The sequence below is a fragment of the Hoplias malabaricus genome, chromosome Y, assembly GCF_029633855.1.
Source record: "Hoplias malabaricus isolate fHopMal1 chromosome Y, fHopMal1.hap1, whole genome shotgun sequence".
In the NCBI taxonomy this organism is placed as follows: domain Eukaryota; kingdom Metazoa; phylum Chordata; class Actinopteri; order Characiformes; family Erythrinidae; genus Hoplias; species Hoplias malabaricus.
The window spans coordinates 22,035,049-22,060,333 of NC_089820.1; the positions used below are offsets into that span (position 1 = coordinate 22,035,049).

The following is a 25,285-nucleotide window of genomic DNA, read 5'->3' on the forward strand; positions in this document are numbered from 1 at the left end:
ACATCTGTACCACTCCCATGCAGCTTGATGCACAGCATGAAGGTTGGATTTGGGCCTGTGCCACCAGGACTACTGTGAAGAACTTGTTGAAATATGCTGCTTTTGAACCCTGCACTGAATAGATTGCCCCTGGGAAGTGCAAGTTGCTCCTTGCTTGATGAGGCCTGCCATAATTGAGTGTTTTGATAGCTTGCTATGATGGAGAGCACTGGAGGCTTGAGGTGGTGAGGAAGAGATTGCAACCAAGCAGGGAACCCAGAGAGTTGTTAACCTCCAAAAGTGGTGCTTTTTAAACCATGATTCTTGCCTCTGAAGGTTTGAATAGAGTTGAATAGAGAAAGAGCTGGTGAAGAAAACCTCCCCTGCAGTCTGCTTTTAAGTTCATGAGGGAATGGAATGCATTTGAGGCATAAATGGAGCTGGTGCTTTACAGGCTTCAAATTTTGGGCAGGAACAGACAGGTCCAAAAATTAATGTTTCTCAAAAAAAAAAAAAAAAAAAAAAAGCAAAGCATTGAGATAAAATAAAGTCCTTTTAAATGCTGTTGGGATGAAGCCATTCCATTAAAGTCTCTTAAAAAGGGTGTGTTAGTTCCATCCAGCCACTTTTTTTTGCAAGAGAGTAGAGTTACAGGCACGATTATGTTTTCTAAATGAAGTACATCATTTACACACTGGAAAAAAGTATGATAAAGGTATATTATGGTCTCTAAAAGTGTAAATGTACAACAGTGATAGTCCAGTTGTGTTTACATATGAAAATTTGTATATTTCATTATAGAACTGTGTAAAATTTAAAAACAAAAACTCAATATAAGTTCTGGGGGTGAAATGGAATGTTTGAAATCAACAATTTTCTGTAAAATCTACTGTTATATTTGAATAAGGTACAATTGTTCCCTAAAAACAAAGATCCATTGTTTCATACATTCGAACATTTATTAAAAGGCAAGAAAACACAATGAAAATATTGCAGTGCTTTCACTGAACAACTTGAGTTGCAAATTAGAATTTGGCACCTACAACATACTCAAAGTTGCTGTAATGTTACACCACCTTTCCTTTGACTTGGACGTTTAAATTGTTTGGGAACTAAGGATACTAATTGTTGAAGATATGCAAGTTCCTATAATTACTTCATACAAGACTTTAGCAGCTCAACACTCTGTGGTCACGATTGTCTGATTCTTCCTTTCATCATGTGTTTGAGCACATTTTAATGTATTTTTTTTTTTAACTAATAATTGAGTTTTACTTGGTTACTGAGAGAACTCCAGTTTTAAGGCAGGACTTAAGTGCTGTGGTAAACTGGATGTCTTTGGAGGACTCAACCCAGTAGCCGCCAACGTCCTCAGGTTTCACTTGATGTTGTCTTCTACGCCCAGTTGGTCAGCTCAAATTACTCCTGTGTCTGTATCAGCTGGCCTTAGACTCACTCTCCCTTTGGGTATTCCATGGTTTGAGTGCTAAGCAGCAGGATTCAGTCTACACTGACTTGATCATAAGTGGAGGAACTTCTGAGGAACCTGGGCCAAGTCATGCAAATGCAAAGATGAACCAAACACCCGTTCTTGGCTGTGTTGTTTACAGCTACAGACAGTTTCAGTGATATTCATTTCAAACTTTGTATGTATAATAGTAACATCAATAAACCTCAGAGGACAATATCCTGGGGAAAGAGCACATAACATTTTTAAATGGACTTTAATTTAAAAAATACACAAGATTCATTTACCAGATTGACGGTTATCTTTTCCGTTTGTTGCCAGGCATCTTGATTAACCTTGTTTAACTCTTTAAGTGATCTTTGCCCAGCAGGTAAAGACTTGTCACCATATGTTTCTTGTGGTTACATTTGGAATACCACAGTCATCGCATACCCTCTAGGTCTCCAAGAAATGGTCTTCAATTAAACATTTAGGCATTTAATTTATTGAAGTATTCAGAAAGGTTTCATACCACACTCTGGGGTTTAAAGCGGCACTTCTACCCAAACAATCTGAAACTTCCAGCCCTGTCATCTCCAGATGTTGTGACCAAGCTTCTAATTTTTTTGGTGGACCTAGCAATCATTGTGGGAGTTAGACTTGTCATTTTAAAAACAGCTGGAAGACATGTTGGTGTGTCACACGTTACTGTTGGTTTTTATACTGTAGTCCCTTTCACACGTGCACAGTAAGATTTAAAAGATGGAGGAGCTGAATGCGTTAATGCAAACGTCCATGATATTTGTACTGGACATTACCTGCACTTTATCCTGTTAGGCCCCTAGTACATAGTCTTGGTACACTCTGAACCTTATTCTCCTGGCTTTTTCCTGAGGTTATATGTGAAAATGGCTTATGTGGAAACAAAAAGCAGAATCATTCTCTGATTGAAGTGAGGTTTTCAGGGCGTGTGTTCTGAATAATTTGGATTCTCACATGTCAATGCATGCATAAGTGTTAATGATTTAATATTCTATCCATGGGAAAGGTTAAGAAAAATAGCTTTGCGCAATATCGATATAAAAAACCTATCCCGACATTGTTAAACGGGCCTAACTGGAGACACAGACACAGTTCCTCTTTAAGTCTGGTCCTTGTCTGAGGCAACAAGCTTGTATTGTGCTCATTTAATTTAGCAAAGTATCATACATAAGTGTGAACATCCACTGCAGACAAAGTTAGCATTTCATTACCATTGTTGGCCTTGTATATTCTTTCTGTTGTCGATAATTTGCTATAATTTTTCCATTACTTGTAATACATCTCATCTCATCTTCTTTTCTGCTTGTCCATTTCAGGGTCGCGTGTAGAACAGGCTTTCATCAGTCCAGCTGAATTTGTCACAATGCACACTAATTTCAATAAACAAACTAGCCTCTATGTGCAGGTAAGTGTCCCTGGGAACAGGTGCTGCTAAAAATGAGGGCACAAAAACCTTTTTTAAATAAACACACATTAACTTATCTGTTCTCTGCCAGAGTGCAAAAATAGAGACGAAAAAAGAACAGGAGGTGTTATCAGCCTGGAAACTGTTACTAAGACAAACCTGTATTTGTAAAAACAGAAATGTGAGAAGCCCATTATGGGTTTAAGGAGAAAGATGGGCTCACTGTGGGTTTGCTGTATAACTTAGGACCAAATCTATGACACACTCATTTCATTAACCAGAATAACTCACTTGCAATCAAAAAAGTCCAGCCTACAATCTCATAATGAAGGTGACCAGTGGAAAGGGGTAGGTTTAGTAGTTTACTTTTCTTAAAGTCTCTACTTTTAAAGCCATAGCAAGACTTACTCAAACTTCAAAACCGAGGTGTACAGATGCACAAGTAGTCTGTTTTACTACCTGTTTCAAGGGCTAGTATTTCAATTTATAATCAGTTGTATTGCAAGTACATTTTCATCCTCTAGCTCCTTCAGTTTAGTAACTATTTTGAGGGGCATGGTAAAAACGAATGAAAAGCTTCTCTTTGAATTTGCTGCAGTCCAAATTATATTGGGTGTGTTATTTTCTGTGGGTCAAATATCTGCCCACATGACCTTTACCATTGCTATGTAAATTGGAGGCATGGGTTTTTATTTTAAGGCGTGTGTAAACTTGTGCTGTGCCTGTGCGGTGTCTGCAGGAGAACTCCAGAGCATTATAGTCCCTGTTCACACATGCACTGACTTGGACTTTATCTAGAACTTTTACTAGGGGGCTAGAAGGATAATGTCTGGGACACGTCATGGCTGTTTGCATTCACACACACAGCTCCCCAGGAAAACTCTGGAACATTTCTGGTTTTCCCGTGCATGTGTCTCTTAATGGATGAGGATGGAGAGCTTTGATCTGCTTTAGGCTGGAGCGCACTTCATACCAATAAGACAGTCCTTGCTCTGTTTGCAGCTGTGCTGGGTTACAATGGTGCAAAGATTCAACTAGTAATTCCTCAATCTCTGTTTGTTGGCAGGGTCTTCTCTGGAAAGAAAAAACAACTGATGAATTCTGGAAAACAGTTCTTTTGATGACTATATCTTCCAGTCTTAAAGTATTCTCTAGAATTCATATCTAATGTACTTCAAGCCAGTTCCCTCAGCCCACGTTTTAATAACAATTTTGTGCTGAACACCCCAAAACCGAGTCAGCTAAGCCAAAACACTTGTTGGCATTCCCATGGTAAATAGTGGAGTCTGACCAGTCAGCCTTGTACTTTTTGGAGGACAATGCAGCTCCTAATTTGATGAGTGCTCATTGATTCGTTAAGCCTCGCATGCTGTTACTCAACTCATTCCCAGGCATTCCTCTGGTGTCAAGGTCATATGCTGAGCCCTGTTCTACAGGAGCAGTCCACTCAGGGTGCCATGTCTACAGGACATGGCCTACGTGCAGAGCGACAAGACTATCTGACTTCCCTCATTATTCAGAGGGCAGGCTAGTTTAGATTAATGAGGAGGATGGGATCTCTGAGTCTTGATTCATCTCAGTGTTTCTTCATAGTGTTCTTGAGTGGGGGAGACGGTATCTGGTCACTTTCACCTTTGGTTTTCTCGTTAGGGGAACAGAACTGCATGTCGTTAAGTTGTAATGAATAACAGCATTTGTGTTGTAAAATATAATGGAATAAATATGAATTAAGTTGACTGACATTTTAATTTCATTAATGGACCCAGAGTTTTGTCCATTTCTTAGAGAAATGTGTGGCTATTGAGTCTGTGATGCTGAAATACTGATCCATATAAATGAGTTTATTTAAAAGAGCCTTCCATATTTGTCGGTAATTCATGGTAAGACTAAAAATTCCACCAAAAGAAATGGTAAAACTGAGAGCTGTACATTTCAGTGTTAAAGGGCTTTGTTGCCCACTCTTCTGATGCCAGTGGAAACCTAATTACTGCCAGTATAAGGTCTATTGTGTGTTATTTGGCATTTTTAGCAGAATATTTCCCCCATCCCTTTCCATATACTTACAATCGCTCATGCATTCTTGAAAACATCCGTCCCTGGTCCGATCAGGTGGCATGTAATTGGGGACTGGATCAGATGTGTTTTTCTCACTTTGATCTGTGGGAATGGTGATTTCCAGGCCACAATGCCACTGTCTTTCTGCCCCCCATAGCTCTGTTATTACAACTTCCTGCTGAGAGGAGTTCCTCCGGTGCTGTTCCCCACTCCCCACACAATACAGTGCATTATCTGCATGAGGACACACCAATAATATCATACCCTCATGACCTCCTGACCTTTTCCGCCACTGGCAAGGAAAGCACAAATGCAAAATGACTGTGTTGATAGCATCTCTCTCATTTGCTTTCTTAACTGCTGGGCCTGATAAAATGGAAAATTATAGTTTATTATTTGAAGGCTTTATGTAAATTATAACCTGTGGGCAGCAATTCATAGGATGTTATCCTTTAACAGTCGGTCAGTAATGAAGCCTGCTGCGAAGCCTTCTAGGTTCAGCAAGAAGATGCTGAAAAGTTGTCGTCAACAAGTTTTGAATCAAATTGGAGCATCTCGTTTGTAAAGGGCACCCTGAAGAGGATTCTGGGGGTTTCATTCTTTCTGTGGAGTTCTAAACGAACAAAGTTCATGAACCTGCAGCATCCATTCTTATAACGTCACATCCCTTTTACATGGCAGTGCTCTCTTGTTGGGGTCTTGGCAGTGCATGTAATGGAGAATAATACCTGTGGAAAGGCTTAGACCCTGTCAATGCGATTGTTCATACTCATCTGAGCTCTTTTGTCTCCTGGCCTCCATCTCTGCTGAGTAACCCTCTCTTGACATACCATTCCAGGAAGGAAGCTCTTCAATGCATGGAACTTTTTAAAATGATTGTTTTACGTTTTGTTTACTGAAATGTTTGGACATTCATTGAATTTTTTTTGAGAGGCTGATTGTGCAGTGATTGTTGGACGGCATTCAAAAATCTTCTTGAAGAAGTGTAAAGGCAGGTTTAAATCTAAGTGTTTAATCTAAAGTAGGGTCTAATGCGGCACATGTTACAAAATAAATAACAATTTGAATGGTCAGATGTAAAGGGAGCCTCAGTAATGTATGGGGTACTGTAGAACCTGACATTAAATATCATTATTGTCAAATACCATTCTTTTTCCTCTGAAGGAAATAACTTTATTTCAGTTGTGTTGTTAGTGTCATATAAGGAGTGCTAAGAATGGCCTGACTTCACTTTCCCTGTCTTTCCCCAACCCCCTTAGTCAAAGGCTGTCAACCAGTGAAGAGTTCCCTGTCCACACACTATTCTTCGGAGGATTTTTTTTTTTCTGAACGCTATTAGGATACACCTCTCAACAACTCACTCACTTTATCCGGTTCATTCCAGTTGTTTCGTATGCTCCTTTTCTCCAGTTTGTCATGTGTGTTCAACCATAACGTGTCTGCCCTTGGGCTCATTTTGTCTTGCTCAGCAGAATAAGAACTTGGCTATAATTCAAGAAGTCACTTGTTCACAGCCCAGTTGAAGGTCACGAATCCCCTGAAGCCTCTAGGTTTTACTGTTCATTTCTTGTACTCTGTAAATATAACTATTCACTAGATTACATTTAGTCTAATAACACTGTGTTCATTCCTAAGTCATTAGGCAAGTTATCAAAGCATGCATACGGGAGACTACAGCCATAATAATACTCCATCTACTGCATCGGTTGTACTCTGTAACGCAAACAAACTTAAACATGTAAGACCATCTCTACCATCTCATTGTTTCTACTGAACCTCAAAATCTAGAGCAGAGAGGAAGAGCCCACACAGGTTAAGTTATTCTTTCGACAGTTTCTATCTCTTAGATAGAGTTCCATTATGGGCATCCTTTAACAAAACTAGAATATTCATAATGGAGCTCTGTCTAAGTGGGAAAAACAGTTATCAGTGTTATGAACATTCTAGTTTTGTTGAAGGATGTCCAGATGCTTTGTACATATTGTCATGTGCATGTCTCAGTGTAACCACATACAAGGTCCTATTCACACTTGATTCTTTTAAAGATTCTTAAAATAAATGGAGACTTGGTACTTTGTACTTCCCAGAACATACCTTGGCTTTTCTACAAAAAAAAAAAAATAAATTTAGTATCATGCAGTTTTGTACAAATTCTGTCAGGCTTCTAATTTGCATTTTTTAAAATCAATTTCATTTTGTGTGTTTATTATATCTTATATTTAATATTTACAACTATAATATAACCCCAGTTATTGCTCAAGTCCTTTAGCTGAGGACTTGTGTATAAAAATAATCAAACTATGTACAACCTACTCTTGTGCAGTTAATGCTTCCTTAAAGGCTAAGCACCACTTAATGGACCTCCATGAATATTTCACATTATTTTAGTTACTGACTTATTAAAGTATGAATTAAAATGAAAATAACAGCTTAGTTTGCTTTAAAACTGACAATTTTATTAAATTGACGGAAAAACCCGAGCTCGCTACGGAAATTCTTGAACGCAACCGTGACGTCACTGGTGGACAACAGCTGAACAACGCCGCGGTAAAACACTGTTATGACCGACTCTTATGACAGTATCTAGCTAGCTAAATAACCAACATTATTCATGACAATAGCCTAGCAATAAGCTAAACTCAAATTTAGAGGTACCGTTATTCTTGTAAATGTGATCGAAGTCGAACTCAAATTCATCCGACACTATAAACCTCCGTAATGCAGCTACGTAGCCGAGTATAATCTGAGCCACTGAGTTTAGCAAGTCAAGCTAACGTTAACTAACACCAACTAAAACAGGCGAAGTGAGTGTCCTTACCCTGTTTACCTCCATGTTACAGAGGCTCTTGAACACCTTTCGTTGGTGTCCTTACATGCCCATATTGTTGGAAAAGCGCCAGTGAAATGAGCTACAGATAACGGAGTGAGCGGATGGTCCTTTCCAAAGTGCCCGTTTAAAGTTGATACATTTGAACCATTTTCTGGATATATTGGGATCTTTGGGCCATTTGTGCACAGATGTCCCACTGTAAATTGAATGATTGCAGCCAAAAACAACACACCTTTTCGTCATTTTGCATTAAATTAAGTGCAGCTTCTAGAGTTGTTGTCCACCATCTACGTCACAGGCAAGATGCCTATTAGAGTTTCCAAACACTGTTGGGGGGGCAACGGTCTTTTAAACCTTATTCCTTGAAATAGTAAGAAATAACATGTTTATTGATAGTCAGAAAACAAGTTAGGAACTCAAATTCCACTGTATTTATTTGTTTGACACTTTCATAGAGCTGGTGCTTAGCCTTTTAAGCAACCAGTGGTTTTCCATTCAGCAGCCTTTATTTACCACATCATTTATAGGGAACTGAGTGTAGGGTTCTTTTTATCTGTGCACCCTCTCTCACTTGTGCTTATGTTGTTTATCAGAGGCTCCTTCAGCTTACTCAGTTTCACTCAGGAAGCAATTAAAATTTCTGATGTTCTGTGCAGCCACAGTATTCGTTGCAGTGAGGGCAGCCAGTCCCTAGGGCTGGAAGGCTTAGGGATCATAACAGGTGGAGAGGGAGCACATGCGGGAGGGAGTTTCCCCAAACAGGATTAAGAGTGCCTCTCTCTGTGTGCCCACCACAGATGGGACAGCGTGAGGTCTCTCTTCTTCTCTGCGATGAGACAAATCGTTGAGCTGCAACCCCAAAAGCGATTAGTTCTGTCTCCCCAGCTCCATCACTGCTGGCCCAGAGGAGGTTCCCAGATAGAATGTGTTAAAATAGCTAGGCCTTGTTGCTTTAATTTTATTTATTTATTTTTTTTTAAAGATGGTAATTTAGATACTGAAGTGGACGAATAGTATTGGGATTTGATTTTTAGTGGTATGTTTAATTCTCAGTTCAGTAAATGATCCTTGCTCATGACAGGATCATCTCAAACATTCTGAAGTTTTTAGATGAGTACATAACAATGTTATTTGCATGTCCCAACCTTATCCCACTCACTGCAGTTTGCGTTCAGGCTCAGATAACATATGACTATCAATTAGCCATGGGAATACATTCTCTCCTCTTGTCAGTTGGTCCTAAACAGCGTAACCCCACCCCCCTTCGTCCATACTAGTGTGAATAGCAAAGAGGGCATTTAATCATGCCTGACCATGATGTCACCTCAATATGTCCCTCAGGGCTTCCTACATTGCTGAAGACAAAAGGCTGGCCACGTCAAGGGTGACTACTGGGAGGCTTGTTCACAGACTGGAGCCAATGGTGAGGGCTGGAGAGTGGGACGAACAGCTGGTGTGCTCTGTGTCCAGCAGATGGAGATGCATAAACAGTAGATGTGGATCTGGAATATTGATTTGGCTGAAAACAATGGGACCAGTCGCACAGCAATGAGCTGATTCATCATTATGCAAAGTTCAGGACTGAAGGGGTCCTGTGTCATAGTGATTGCGTAAAATGCTAATGTGTATCTTCTACAGTAGTTCTCTGTGGGCAACCCCTGTTTACAGTCACAAGGCTATGTTTAGAGTAAAACTAGTTAGAATCTTAATGTTGTGCAGTAATGCTCAGTTCCTTCATGACTTTAGTTTCCATTTTTGGTCAGTTTAAAAAGACACCTCAGAAAGCCCTCTGAGATTGACGGAGTCCCCTCCCCACCCAACAGGTTTCTGGCCCCTGTGTAGGCCTAGGAGGTGGGTTTCCACTGGTTTTGGAAACTTATGAAATGTGCAGTGCGTTGTTAGCAGAACCTCAGCCAGAGCTAGCAATTCTCAGGATGGACATTGCCTCAAAGTCATCAATTATGGTGACAGAAAGCTCCTGGCTGTTTGGTGTGCTAGCCTGTCATGAGTTAAGTACTGCTCCAGGGGCCATAGGTTTAAGTTTAAGGGCTATGTTTGCCTATTCCACACATTTCCCAGCCTAATCCCTCCAGAATGTCCCATTTTTCATTAGCACCATTTAATGCCTGGCCAGCTCAGATGGAGTGGCTGAACAAAGCCCACATCCTATTGAACTCAGTTCTAATTAAGACTGACAAAGTGTGTTCAGTTGGAATTTAATTCTAACTGACCGTAGACTGTGGGTTTTGAACATTTCTGATGTGTCCATCACCTAGAAGAGAGTTTGGAGTGTCCCACGGAAATGTTACTTTATTTTTCACAGCTAATCTTTTGCGTTTTTCCTTAAACTTGATGCTTAAGTTGATTGCACAATTGCTTGTGTTCTGTGTATTTTTATTTATTTCTTCATGCATACAGACTAATTAGATTTTTGTTAATGGATTTTGAATATTAAAATGACTCCAACTGCTCTACAGATGTTAGTCTTTAACCAGATAGCCTGTCAGCTTTTTAAAAAGGCTTATGTTTTCAGTTGAATTGGCATTTGAGTTAACTTTTGAAGAGTCATCCACCTATCTCCATGGGATTTTTAGATTGAGGTAACCCGACACTTCGCCAGTCAATCAAGGGAGCTGACAGGTCAATGACTACAACTGTTTAAACTTTGGAGGTGAAGAAGTTCACCCTGGTCACATGTCATTTATAACCACATTCATTTCTCTCCTCACTTGATTCATTCTTTTTAAGTTGCTTTTTGAAAAAGGAGAAGAGCAGCTTTTCAAGAGTCGACCCGGACTTCTGAAGGTCATGCAGCCCTTTAAAGACTCTGGAATTTCTTAGCACTTAGCAAACATTTTAAGCCGTTGAGACCCAAGCAATGAAAAACGAAATGTGGGATCTGGTGAACAGCTGAAGATTGATAGTTTTCCTCAGAAATTAATTTAAACTCTTAAAGCTGTGGCTTAGTCAGGAATTGTTTTTATTTTATAAAGTGCTCAAGTTAGAACAATAATGGGCCAAATATTCATTTTGTGTGAAGTATAATAATAATAAAAGCAGAAAATATACATTTAGTTGTTGAGGCATCTGTGACTTTCTTCTAATATTGACTCAATTGCCTTTTATAATAGTTTCCTTTTGACAGGTTTTTTTTTTTTTTCTCTCTCCATTCCTCCATATTTCAGTTTAGAAGTATGGTATACAGTGGAACCTCTACTAACGAACGCCTATACTAATAAACTTTCCAAGATACGAACCAGGGATTTGAATATTTTTTGCCTCCACCAATGAACCACGACTCTAGAAACGAACACGAGCCTCCTCCGAGCCGGCGGCTGGAAATGGCCATTGACCCCAATCAGCGAGTCTCCCAGCGCCCAGACTTGAGTGAGCTTTTAAGATTAGCAAATTGTACTTTTAGCAATTTAGCATTAGTGTAAATAGGAGACATCAAAATTCGTGCTAAGTTAAGCCGTATCTACACTTCATCTCCCCACATTCACCTGACTCGAGAAACTAACTTTTCTACTTACGAACCGGGGCACGGAATGGATCAAGTTCGTAAGTAGAGGTTCTACTGTATTTCCTTCTCCTCACAACTCAAGGAAGCAATAAATGAATCTTGATTTCTCTTCCCTTAATCTATGTTTTAAAATTTATTTCATGTCCAAAAGTTGGTCTGCAAGTTTTCAGTGGTGGTTAAGAGCCCTCTAGCATTTTTTTTATAGCCTTGGATTTATTTATTAATTTTTTTGTGACTCTCCACACCTTAATGCTTTGATCTCTTCTCCTCAGAGTCTTAAATGGAACAAAATAACTACTTAATGGAAACTGCATGAATGAAGTGTATAATTATTGCGCAGGGCGTGTTAAAAGGCATGATTGTTTGTAGTTTTCTTCTGCTAAAAGTCTAATACATTTAAGGCTGTATAATATATTCCGTTTGGTAACTGCTGTGCTGACACTGACCTTTTCATTAAGAACGTTGCAGATGGCTTCAGTTTCCAGTTGAGAGCTCTAACCAATTAGCCTTTATTTGATTTAGATTTTTTTCTTACTTTGTATGTGCTCCACAAGTTATTTTTGGTCAAGTCAGTGCCGAAGGGTCTTGAGCCATGTAACATTACTTGTTACTCTCACACATTCACTCACACACTCGCACCTACGGTCACATTTGAGTCACCAATCCACCTACCAACTTGTGTTTTTGGACTGGAAACTAGAGCACCCGGAGGAAACCCATGCGGACACAGGGAGAACACACCAACTCCTCACAGACAGTCACCCGGAGCGGGAATTGAATCCACAACCTCCAGGTCCCTGGAGCTGTGTGACTGCGACACTAACCTGCTGCACCACAAGGTGCAGCTTAAGAGTTAAATCAAATTTCTAAAATTTAGTCCACAGTGTTGCCGTCTAATGAATATAAATTGTAACAACATTTTATAAGCTTGTTGTTTAAGCAGTTAAAGGGAACATCTAATATGGGGAAATGCTGTTCTCTCTGGTTTGTTTACGTTCAGCAGATCCACATCTTTTAGGGTGGAACAGTGCACGTGGCTGAGGTTTAATTTGTTTGTATGTTTATACTCTTTTATCTACCATAGAATCTCATTTATAAGATATTTTCACCTTAAAAAATACAAAACTGCAAAAATAAACCAGTATTACCCGCCTATGGAGCATGAATAGAGCAATATCCTCATCTTGGGTCATGCTTTTTAAAGTTGGGATGTCTCTCCACTGTTTAAATTAAAAAATACCTACAGATGGCTTTCCCTGCTGTGAGAAGGGAGGGAGGAGGAGGACACTTGGGCTTTAAAAAAAATTATAAAATCAGAATTTTATAGGAAGTGTTTTAGGATAAAAACCATGAATATTGCTTTTAAATTAAATGACCGTGTAGTATTTTATTGACATAGGGATGTTTCTGAAGACAAGTAGTAACCTCCTCAGTGTTCCTGGCTCCAATGAAGAGCTTTAAAACAAAACTGGCTCCAACATGTCCCTGGTCAAGCACACAGTCGGACAGAGGGAGCAGAGAGAGAGAGGGTGGGGGCTTTAAGGGAAGACTGCAAAGGAAAAGGGAGAGTAAGATGCATAGGCCTCCCTTACTGGTGCAAAGCCAGCTTGAGGAGGGGTTTAACTTGTTGGGGCTGTGTATCTGGGACCGTGAGTCTGTGCCAGAGAGAACCACCTCCATCCGATTGTCCCTGGGGTACAGAGTGTGGAGTGAAGCTGGGCAGGGGCATTGTTTAATGATGCTGTGAGTTTGACCAGAGGCAGTGTCCTGACTGCATGCTGTCCAGCTACTTTTAATTTTACATGTGTGTCTGAGTTTATACATATAGTGGATTTACTGGATATTTGGACACCACTGGCATCTTCCATTCATCCACAGTTAAGGATGACTGTAGAAAAACTATGGCTGCTCATGAATTCTGAGGTAATAACCATTTTCAGTGTTTGTTGCTTGGCTTTGGTTGGTGCTACTCTAATAAATGTACTATGTATTCTTGTTTTCTTTTAATCATCACGTTTTTGTTGCTTTGTTTAAGGAAAAGTGATGGATTTCATCATCATATCATGTCACGGATTATTATATGAAGAATTCTTAATTTTCATGTGTAATTGGGTAGTTTCTATGAATGAGCAGGTGGCTGTTTGATTCCTTTACAGCTGTGTTCAGCCCTTGCCTCTAGGTGGCAGTGTTGTATGTGGTTAAACCGACCAAAACGTGGAAAAGAAACAGTAGGGAGCTTTTACTACTAACCTGCTTCAGCCCGTATGTATTAAGTCAGAAAATATACAGTAGATTTGCCATCTTCCTCACACAGTAAATGATAGTTGTACCCTAATTTGCAAGTTATAAATCTGCTAAGAGAGAATGGATGAATAGGGGCTTTTTGGCCCAGTCTTTTCACTCTGGAAGAAGGGAGGGAGAATCCAGGGTAGGTGCCAGATATATCTTTCAGAGAAGGCTCTAACTGCTCAAGCTTCTCTGCATTCCTTCATCTGGAGGGATGGTTTACTCCAGGAGTCCAGTGAAAATGGTCTTGCTCGGATATAAACACCAGGATGTCGCCAAATTTTCTCCAAAGAATAGCATTGTGAAATGAAAAATGGAGTATTTCGTGAAGATTTCTCGTTTACAAGACTTGTAATTTAGCAGAAATAGACCATCACTGTGCTGTTTTTGGAGAAGTAATTTTAAGTTTGGCATTTATAGAGTTCGAAGTTGTCCTCGTCTTCAAAAGCCTCTGTGTCTAGTCATGGTTTTAGCCATGCTCGAAAAGATAAAGAAGGTTTCTAAATTAGAGTGGGTTTTGGAAACAGAAGAGCATTCCAAACCAGAGCTCTAATCCTCAGCCCTGGATATTTCATCTGCCCTCAGACACACTCAAATCCCTTGCTGCTTATTCATATTAGAACAATATAGTTTTTCTTAGTGTTCGAGTTTAGCTTGTGTTCGTTTTCTCAGGTGAAGTGGGTAGAGTAGGCTTACAGCCTGCAGGAGGCCATCTCCACGCTTTCAGGGGTTCTGAATGTAGAGGAATGCGAGTGCCCTTTACACAGGAATGCTGTTTTAACTTTTAATAGAATAGAAGAAAAAAGGAGCTTCTTTAGACCACGTGTTCTTACTGTAACGTGCACTGCACACACTCATCAAGCTGATCCTGATCATTTAGATCTGAAGCAAATCTCACGAGCATTATTAATATTATTTATGAATGTTAATCTTAGAGGCTAAGACAGGATTTAGCTTAATGAGCCTTGAGAAGGTGATGAGGTTAAAATCATAGTAGCCGGCCAAGCCACTGGTTGTGGTCCATCCTCTAAAACACGAATTCAATTAGAATTTAGACTGAACATTTATAGTGTTTCTGGGTTCTTTATAACATACTTCTGTCCTGAATTAGTACTTCTGCTCTGCTCTATCACAAGCATGTTGTGAAGGGTGGAAACAGGAATAGTCCTCGGAATGTACAAGTGATGCCCACTTGACTGATAAACAGACCCTTCGCCTCCACTTGGATGTATTTAAAGACCTCCCCTGAGGGAGCTGTTTATGGCTCCTGTCTGGACATGATGGTGATAATGACAAAAATAGGCTTTGCATTACTTGCTGTGTTAATGATGAAGTCATTTTGTCTCCAGGCTCAAATGAATTTGTATATTTAGACGTGGTGTATTTTTGCTTGGTTCTTTGTTTGCCGCAGAGGCACAGGCTCTTCAGTTTAAAGGCCTAATACTGCCTTGAGTGCATACTCACATTTAGGATCAAAAAGGATTCACAGGGGAAGGTTTGCCCAGTGACAGTGAGTGAATGACCTGTATGCACATTCCTCTGAGTATTCAGGTAATGTAAGGCAGAAATATCTTGTATTTCTTGTATATAACATTCTGCATATGTTACTCTCCTCTCCATGCTGCAGTAACATTTAATAAAAATAGACTAAATTCAATCAAAAATAAGTATATAAATATATGAAAGTGAACAAACAGAAGACAAGTGCAGGACATACGATACCAGCAGCTCACTGATAGACATACATGAGACAATGGGACACTGACTGAAGACAATAACCTGATTTGGAGGAAGGATAATGGATGTACAAGGCAGGGTAAACAATAGTGCAAAAAAAAATCGTAATAGGAGGAGGTAGCATACTGGATGTACAGGGCAGAGAATACAATAGCGCAAGATTATCGTATAACAACTAAATAAAGTGAACAAGTGCATACCGGTTCTTGACCTTTTTAAATGTAGTGCTGTTGTTTTACTGTTTTGTCTTTTTTCAGATTATTCACCAACCGCAGGAAAACCCCCCCAAAAAAAACGTTTTTGACGTATCGTCCTCCGTTAATGTAGTATAAATGTTGTATTACACGTGTAAATAATTCAATAAACATTTGATTAGTTGACTTCAAAGTTGCTTGATAATGATCAGAGCTGTTACGATAAACCGGTTGACATGTTTAAAAAGTTATTACTGTGAAGAAAAAAAATCATGTCACTTCATTGTACCTAGACATTAATTTGAAAATGGATCTGTAGATTACTTTAAGACTGAAGCGTCATTTTAATTGTCTTAACCTACCAGCCTGATGGAATATTATAATAATATACAGTGGAGCCTCTACTAACGAACGCCTATACTAACGAACTTTCCAAGATACGAATCGGGCATTTGAATATTTTTTGCCTCCACCAACGAACCATGACTCTAGAAACGAACCCGAGCCGGCGGCTGGAAATGGCCACTGACCCCAATCGGCGAGTCTCCCAGCGCCCAGACTTGAGTGAGCTTTTAAGATTAGCCAATTGTAGCTTTAGCAATTTAGCATTAGTGTAAATAGCAGACATCGATATTCGTGCTAAGTTAAGTCATATCTACGCTTCGTCTCCCCACATTCACCCACCTACTCTCCGTTATTCCACCCACCCCCACCTCCCGTCATACAGCCAGTGCCTGTGTTACTCCTCCAGCCAGTCGTCACGTCTTCAAGGTAGCGATGTGTAACCACTTAAAACATTATTTCTTTTTTATTACTGTTACCACTGTATTTCTCTTTTATTTTTAGGAACGCTACATGTATTGTTTTACTAATTTGAGAGTGTTGTAAACATATATCAGTGCAAAAAGGGTGACTTTCGGGGTGGGGTCTGGAACGCATTAATTGCTTTTCCATTATTTTAAATGGGGAAAATTGACTCGAGAAACGAACTTTTCCACTTACGGACCGGGTCACGGAACGGATCAAGTTCATAGGTAGAGGTTCCACTGTATATATTTGTTGCTTATTTTCAGTTATTTTTGTGTCGGCAGTGACTCTTGGCGCACTCACTTGTCTTGTCTATTATTAACACGTACAAGAATGGTTCAAATGGCAGCGAGTTTTACCAGATATCATGGGCAAGCATTTCCAGCAAACACTGCATCTCTGTGATAGAGCAGAGTGATGCTGCTGTGTGTTTTGCAGTGAGTCTCACATCATTGACATTGCATTAAAGTTCTGTGCTTGTTCATGGTTAGTGATCACACCGACGAATACTGTGCCCGGGTCCAAATGAATGAAGGTGCGATGCCATCGCACTAGTTTAAACCACCTGGATTTTGGGATCAAATTTACCAGGCCACGCTACAGATTGCCTAGTTTGAAACACCCTTAGAGCTTTAGTCATGTTTGGTAAGAGTAAAGGTCCATTAAATAAACATGTATTCTGCTTCGAGAACCTTCTACAGCTTCAGTGACCAGATAGTATTTCCAGGCTGAAGAAGGAAGGCAAGAGAAAGTATAAAGAAGAGAGTGGGAGGATAATTCTCCTTTGAGTCTGGCACCTCACCGTTTCCCTTTCGCTTGTCGGGATAATTATATCTCTTTGAAGTTCAGAAGCGGGATTTAGAAAGGTAGTAAGTGGGGGTGGGACTCTGCTTGGTTGCTGTGGTAATGAAAGCGTGGTTGTTGCAGTGCAGCTGAGCTGTGGAGCTTTGGCCTAGGTCAAGCCCTCACCACCACCCAGAAGTGAATTTGAACACAGGTGTGCAGTCCATCCTTGACATTAGGTTTTTCAGACCCTCTTCATTCAGTGTGGTTTAATGAATTCCAGCTGCCTTTTTCATGGCAAGGTAGCTGCCAATCTTTTCTCACTTTGTGTTTATAAACAATAAGCGTCACTATGGAGGACTGGAAAAATGCAGTGTTTATATGTAAACATCAAGCAGTTTGTGCCAGCACGGATAAGACCCTGTGGTCTGGAAAATGAACACCGTATGAAGTGGTCTTTTTCCAAATTCTTTTTAACAAACTGCTCATGAAGAAGCTAGCAGGTAATTTAAAAAATGTATTAAGTTATTAATGGGAAGGTTTGACAAGTAGTATAATTTATATGCTGTTCTTTTTTGATTACCTAGTTCATCAGTGTTATGGTGTCACCACGTGCTATTTTTAATTTTGTTCTGGTGTTACATTCCTTCAAATATAATGGATGCGAATAACCTGGGTTACTCATTCATGAAGAACAACAGTCATATTAAACCATGACCAAACGTCAAGCTTCATCAGAGCTAATCCTGTTGTAGTTTGAACTATTTAAATGATTTAAAGGATTAATTCTGGCATTATTCCTATTTTTCCTTTAAGCAGTGAAAGCAGCACTCATTGTTGACATAAGGATATTTACATTCAGTCATTTCAAAATGGCCCCTCTTGACAGCTTGGGTCACGCAGACCTGTCCAGGCTTTTGTGATTTGTATTATTTGCCCACAGTGCCTGAAGCCTCCACGCTGAGTGTCCACAATGGACACACCTGCAGCCCACGTCAGAGCACTGGAGAATGAACTGGAACGGCTGTGAGATTTGGAGCTCTCCTTAAGCACTTTTTCTTCCCTTTTTACCTGGGGTTTCGTGTTACTCCCAACAGTCTCTGTCTTTGTCAGGATAATGTGGTTAAAATAGTTGGTTATGGTTTATAATTAATTTAGTGCAAGTATTGGTATGTTGTTGTTTTTCGAAGTGTAAAGTATAGTTAGGGGGCATTAGAGGCCTATGTTCCATTGAAATAGACAGACAAGGAAACCTTGTACCTCACAGAGCACTCTTCCACCAACATTGAACAGGCTCTGTTCTGGCAGCGGGAACCAAATATAGTAGGCTTTTCAGCACAAACCATGGCAACATCTGTGGCCATGTCTAGTTGTATAGGAGCAAGGGGCAATCTTCTCATTTCTGTTTACTGCCGCTGTGCGACGTATTCTGTGGCGTATCCTCGGTTCCACTAAAACTTGTGTTGGTTCGCTGAAAACCACCATAGTTCTTTGAAGCCTGAACAGAACCAGTTGAAGAACGAGAGTTTTTTTGGTGGAATAGGGCTAATGGAGTGCCTTAACACCTCTGTGTAAATCTAAATGTCTAATTTTAGGTGTTAGGCTAATTTAGAAGTAATGATATTAATAAATAAAACATTATCTAATTGCTCAATGTTATTGGCTCTGCACACCTTTTATCCCCTTAAACCTCTATATTTGTGGTTTAAATAAAAAGATATCAGTCCAGCTCTGGCAGTTATATAATGCTAATCAAATCGAAATTAGCTGCAAGGTATTTAGCTAGTTTGTACTTTACTCAGCCAGTTAATACATGCAATCAGGGAAGAGGAACAAGAAAATCAGGAAGCATTACTTTTCATTGTATGTACATCAAGTAGTTTTCTGTCTCTCTTCCTTGGTGTTTTCATGTGGTACGACCAAGACAAATGAAGGAGACCGTCGTGAACGTTAGGTGAGAAACACTTATGAAATACTGTGAAATGTTGAGCTGCTTGTTGTACCTAAAGATATTGACTTAATGGAAATTTTGGTGTTGGTAACAGATGGTGATTTTCACTTATCTAAGTGACCTAGTTCATTTATTGTGATCATAGCTTAGGCGTCACTTGTGGTTGTAGAATAAGAAAGTATGGGACAACCTCCTCTGTTTAATCATAACTGCAGATAATGGAGGTTGTGTCTTTATGGAATGTTGAATGCATACGCAAACATTTTGCCTTCATGAGCGATATGCGGGCTTTGACGGGTGAAAGAGTGTGGAAATATCTCACGAATGCAAAAATATTTGCACAGGAACATCCATGGTTCCTCTGTAAGAAAACTGATTCTTGATATGTGCCAAACAACAGCTGTAATTTTGCAGTTTTTCTAAACAATGTCTACCCCAGCGTGTCTAAATGCAGTACATTACATAGACCTGCATACTTCAGTACTCTGCTTGCGCCAGTCATCGGGGTGGAGTTGTCAGGTGACTGCCTTGTCATGCCAGCTTGCCCTTGCCTCTGTGGAGATGAGGAATTTAGCAGACCTCATTATTACGTTTGTTGCTTGCCAATCTTTTTTTAACTCTTCACAGTGTAGCCACTTGTCTCTTTTCGTCATGTGCTATTGCTAGAGCCTATCACAGATTCATTATTTTATGTCCCACACATACATTTTCTCACATGGTTCTAAATCCTGTCAACAACACGGGTGGATGACTCCAGCATTGCCAGATTAAAATCTTTAGAGGAGGTGAACCAGGAAGGTAGGTTAAAGTGAGTAGACAAATAAGCATCAGGGACCTCCAGGGTAAAACCCATATATGAAATTTGAGCTTGACCTGTGGTCAACACCCACACAGATAAATTCTTAAACTTGAATTATGGAGCTTTTGCCAAAATAGGAATAGATGTTTTAAACATTGTTAATAGTTGAGGATTGTCTTTGAGAATGTGCAGGAACACCTGTCCAAAAGCCATAAGAACCAGTCTGTGAGAGTGTCATGTGATAGTCACCCTGCTGTAAAAGAAGGAAACTAGGCTTCCTTTGACTGCTAATAAATGAATCTCCTCATAGTCAAGTCTGGGCTTAACCACTATTACTCTTTTATGAGCTGCGTGTTCATATAGGTGTGTTCACGGAATACAGTAACATTTGTTCATTTGAAGAACTTCCTGCAGCTTGTATGCACTGGGCAAAACTTAGTAACATATGGACATTAACATTTGTAGGTTTCAGTCTGGATTTGGTCTTATTTCTACTCTTGGCCCTTGTACCTGGGGGCCTAGTTTAGGGTCCAGCCTGGATGTGGCGTTTCCTGATATAGGACCTAGATCGTTTCCCTGTCATCTGAGTAACTTGTCTAATCTTGGATGTAACACAGAGTATTGCGCTGGTGCAGAGCCATACTCAGATCATTCCCTGCACCCACCTGGAAGGATCTGAGGATGAAAGAGAATGGTAGGTTCATGTTTTTCTGTGTATTTAACTTTAAAATGTACTGCAAACCATTATAGACAGCTGTCTTAATTTTATTGTAGTTGTAGCTTTAACGAACTCACAAAGTGATTAGTGGAGCGCTACATTTTTTTATCAGGGAAACATTGGTTCTTCATAGAAATGATTGCATACGGACTCCAGCAGTATCAGGAGTGGAGATTCCCTCCGTGACACACACTAAGATATAATCCGCCTGTGTCCAGACTAAATGTCCAGAAAATCAATCTACATTTTACAAACCTGGCAACTTTAATTTTGCACCAAATGTACAGTTGTAATTCAATAGGCCTTTTATTTTTAATCAGTGCCTGTGTTACGGAGAACATGGATTAGTCTACCACAAGTTCAAAATAGGATGTTGTTCATCTTTGTTTTATTTAGACTGTGTTATTAAAAGATGTGAATTCTTGTTGCTGTAAACACATTTACTTTCAGTATTTAGCATTTAGACTTTGTTTGGTTGGTTGTGGTCTTAGCATCACATCATTCTTTGTTCTGTCTCTAAATCTTTGTACAGATATTAACTTAATATTCTTGACTTATATTTAAATGGTCTTCTACGTTAAAGGCTAAGCACCACTTAATGAACCTCCATTGAATATTTCACATTATTTTAGTTACTGACATAAGTATGAATTAAAATGGAAATAGCGTCTTTAATTTGCTTTAGAACTGACAATTTTTTTAAACTGACGGTAAAACCTGAGCTCGCTACGGAACTTATTAAACGCAACCGTGACGTCACTGGTGGACAACAGCTGAACAACGCCGCGGTAAAACACCGTTATAACTGACTGTTATGACAGTATCTAGCTAGCTAAATAACCAACATTATTCACAACAATAGCCTAGCAATAAGCTAAACTCAAATTTAGAGGTACCGTTATTCTTGTAAATGTGATAGAAGTCGAACTCGAATTCATCCGACACTATAAACCTCCGTAATGCAGCTACGTAGCCGAGTATAATCTGAGCCACTGAGTTTAGCAAGTCAAGCTAACGTTAACTAACACCAACTAAAACAGGCGAAGTGAGTGTCCTTACCCTGTTTACCTCCATGTTACAGAGGCTCTTGAACACCTTTCGTTGGTTTCCAACAGTCTATTAACCCTTATTCCTTGAATTAGTAAGAAATAACATGTTTTCTGACTATCAATAAACACAAGTTAGGAACTCAAATTCCACTGTACTTATTTGTTTGACACTGTCATATAGCTGGTGCTTAGCCTTTAAACATTTAAAATGTAACTGTTGTTGAAATGTCACTCAATGTCAGCATTGTGGTCTTGTACCATCATTTTCAGGAAAGTTGTAATGTTTAGATTCCTTCTTTGTTCTTGCTTTCTGGTTAATGCTGCTGAAGACGTTTTGTGCAGGTTAAAAATTTGCTAAAGCAATAACAATTTAATGTTACACCCCTCTCTCCATGTCATAGGTTGCCAAGATGTGTTGCATCATGGACTGTGATACCCCTGAGATTTTTGGTCAGTTTTGCACTGCATATGGAGCAGCATATGGTGCATTACACATCTGCTTGTACTTGCTGTTCTTATTGAACTGATTTTTGAGCCATGAGTGATGCATGTGTAACAGGAATTCTGTTTGTTTGCTTTTTGGGGTGTGGTGGTGTCATGGAGTGGGCATTCCCCAGTATTCCCCAAGCAGATGAACTAGGGTGCAGTTTATGTATTTGTAACTCGGCAGGCCTTGCCTTAGTCCTAAATTATGTACTGGCAGCTTGTTAGCTTTGATTACACAAATGCCTAAGAGACTCTGATTGTGAAGCTTATAAGAGTTAGAACGTCCTCACTGTTGGCCTTAGTCACAAAATCACCCATCTATATGTTGATCCTTTTGGTGTCAATCGGTTGAACTGTGACGGTTAGGGCTAGACCATCAGGCGAATTATGCATTTATTTTTGTTTTTTAATATGAAGAGGAACAATACACATTTCTACTTGCATATTATTATATTATAATGTGATGTGAATTGTACCTCACTTGGTTGAATTTTTAAATATTCCTAAATACAGATTCGTGGTTTCTGACAAAGACGTGTACTACATAAAATTTAACAAAAAGACGATGACTTTTTAAAAGCAGTGGTAGTAGCCATTGTAGGTTACATCTCAAGTACTTTTTTAAATAATGAAAACATTACATAATGCAATGCCAGAAACCATCTAAGCAAGCATATTTGGGATACATATTTGACGTCTTTACATGGTTAGCAGTGGCTTACGTTACTTGTTAGCTGAATTATCTTTTTAAACTAACGAATTCAATGTAGAATCCAGATAATAAGCCGATTAACTACAATTAGAAAAAGCGGGGGGAAACTGTGTAAATCTTATTTTTGGCTGATTTTTCCCAGAAGAACTTTCTTGATGAAACTTTGCTTGAAGTACAGTATTTGTTTATGTTCCTTTGGGAACATGATCTTATAATCCCATCTGTTCCTTCCTCCTGCTGTTCTTTCTGAAGGAATTTGAGGCAGTACATGCTGTGCATTCAGCCTCTGTCTGGTCTGCACATGTCTTATGCCTGTCTACTTCATTCTGATCACCATTGACTTCTGTATCACCTACCGTGGTGTTCATACTCCAGCTGTGGACTTTGAGCTAGTCCCATGACGCCCAATGATTAATTCTAGAGCCTTAACAGACAAAGGACCCGATACAAGCTTCTGATTGGTAGAATCTAAGCCTCCCACCCACCCATGTTTATTTTTCACATCAGAGATAAACAGCTGTTGAGCTGACCTGGAGCAAAAAGCTAGTTAACCCAATTTCAACTTCTATATTTGACCTCATTATGTTGCACCCACATTTATTTTCATCCAGTCTTGGGTGGCAGCGTAGAGTGAAACCATGGTTCATAGCCTAGCACTTAAAAGGCATAGAAAGAGCTCTACTGTACTTAGTAGCACGGCCGGTATTAACCCAGCCTTTCCATACGCGTGACACTGACTCTGTGTAAGCAAACGCAGCGATGGAAAGGTGCTGAATTGAGCTGTTTGTGTATGCTTCAGTGAAAGGTTTCAAAGGTCATTAGCTCATCAGTAACAGGCCTGCATTGATTTTTCGACTGAATCTGTGCCTTCATTTTCCCCCCCCTTTGTCACGTAAAATATTTTCAGAAATTATTTTCTTATGGATTTCTGTGGGATGTTGAACCTAAAATTTAGTTTTGAAGGACGCTTTTACTTGTAATGACACTTTGACCTGTAGAAACTGAGTAAATAAAAAAATAAAAAATATTTATGCCAACATTCTGCATGAAGATGGTACATGAGGTGTATAAAATGACTTCTGTATTCAGCTGAACTGTGAATGTTGGATGCTTATAAAGTCTTGGATATCTGTTTTCTTCTGTCAAGGCCAAGGTGCCTTTGTAGCCCTAACGATAAACAAAAAAGCAAAATGTGGACAGTGAACGATTAAGCAATAACGAGGGCATGCTATAATGTGAGATATTGGCAGTGATGTGCTGCGGTTGTAAGATCAGTACACCAGTGCCATATCTCACGTTACAGCACAAACCTCAAGTGTATTATTGCATTATATCACAGTTCGTTATCGCTTGTTTATTTATCATTTATTATTAGGTTTTATGATTAAAAAAAAAAAACAGTAGCTTTCCTCCGGGTGCTCCGGTTTCCTCCCACAGTCCAAAAACACACGTTGGTAGGTGGATTGGCGACTCAAAAGTGTCCGTAGGTGTGAGTGTGTGTGTGTGTGTGTGTGTGTTGCCCTGTGAAGGACTGGTGCCCCCTCCAGGGTGTATTCCCACCTTGCGCCCAATGATTCCAGGTAGGCTTTGGACCCACCGCGACCCTGAACTGGATAAGGGTTACAGATAATGAATGAATGAACAAAACAGTAAAACATTGTTTATCAATTTTCCGTGAAGTAGAATAGTTCCATTCCGTCACACATTCCCTTTTGCTCTTTTCAACGAAGTCTGGATCTTTAACTTGTGTGGTGTTGGACCTGCCCAGGATTTTATTAACCGTGGTTCTCTCCAGCGAGCCGGTTCACACCAGATTTTTTGGGAAACAAGGCTGCGTTATCCAGAACTGCTCTCTGTCTAAATCAGGACAGAAGCAGAGATAAATGCATCATGGTTTAACCATTGTTTACAGCAGATTCAGATGGTAGTGATATATATCATACACTAAACGATGCCAAGTTCTCTCTGTTTTAGTTAAAAGTGATTGATTTGGAGTATCGCTGTTGAGCTGGTGAACGAGAGCAGCGGAGAAATAAGACGTGCTTCGACTCGAGTTAATCACAGTCACAGAAACCACACAGACGTAGCAATTAACTTTTTTTTTCCTGGATTTTCTTTTGTTTACAAATCAGAAGGCAGATAATGGTCCAATGAGCCGTAACTCTTTTACTGTGTTCATTATAAGGTGCATGAACCCCTTTGTGTGAAAAAGTTTTAGTACAGCTCTGTATTGTAAGCGTTGGTGTCCTTGCTAGGTTACATTTATATTGCAGTGTGATACATCAAAAGTCAGTGTGCCTTTATGGTGTAATATTGGCACTCCTGGAACATCTCTCAGACAAGGATCTGAACTAATGACGGTATATTAAATATTATGTACTTCCAAATCAGTGAAAGAAATACATAATGTAAACATGCCCTTAAATATAAAATCTCTCTCTCTCTATATATATATATATCTATATCTATATCTATATATATA

General features: G+C 39.5%; 1 protein-coding gene across 1 annotated transcript in view; it reads left to right on the plus strand.

Annotated features, from left to right (window-relative positions):
* The window catches only part of LOC136678371 (KN motif and ankyrin repeat domain-containing protein 1-like), a 59,995-nt gene that overhangs the window by 9,680 nt on the left and 25,030 nt on the right, over positions 1–25,285 (plus strand). The window lies entirely within an intron of this gene.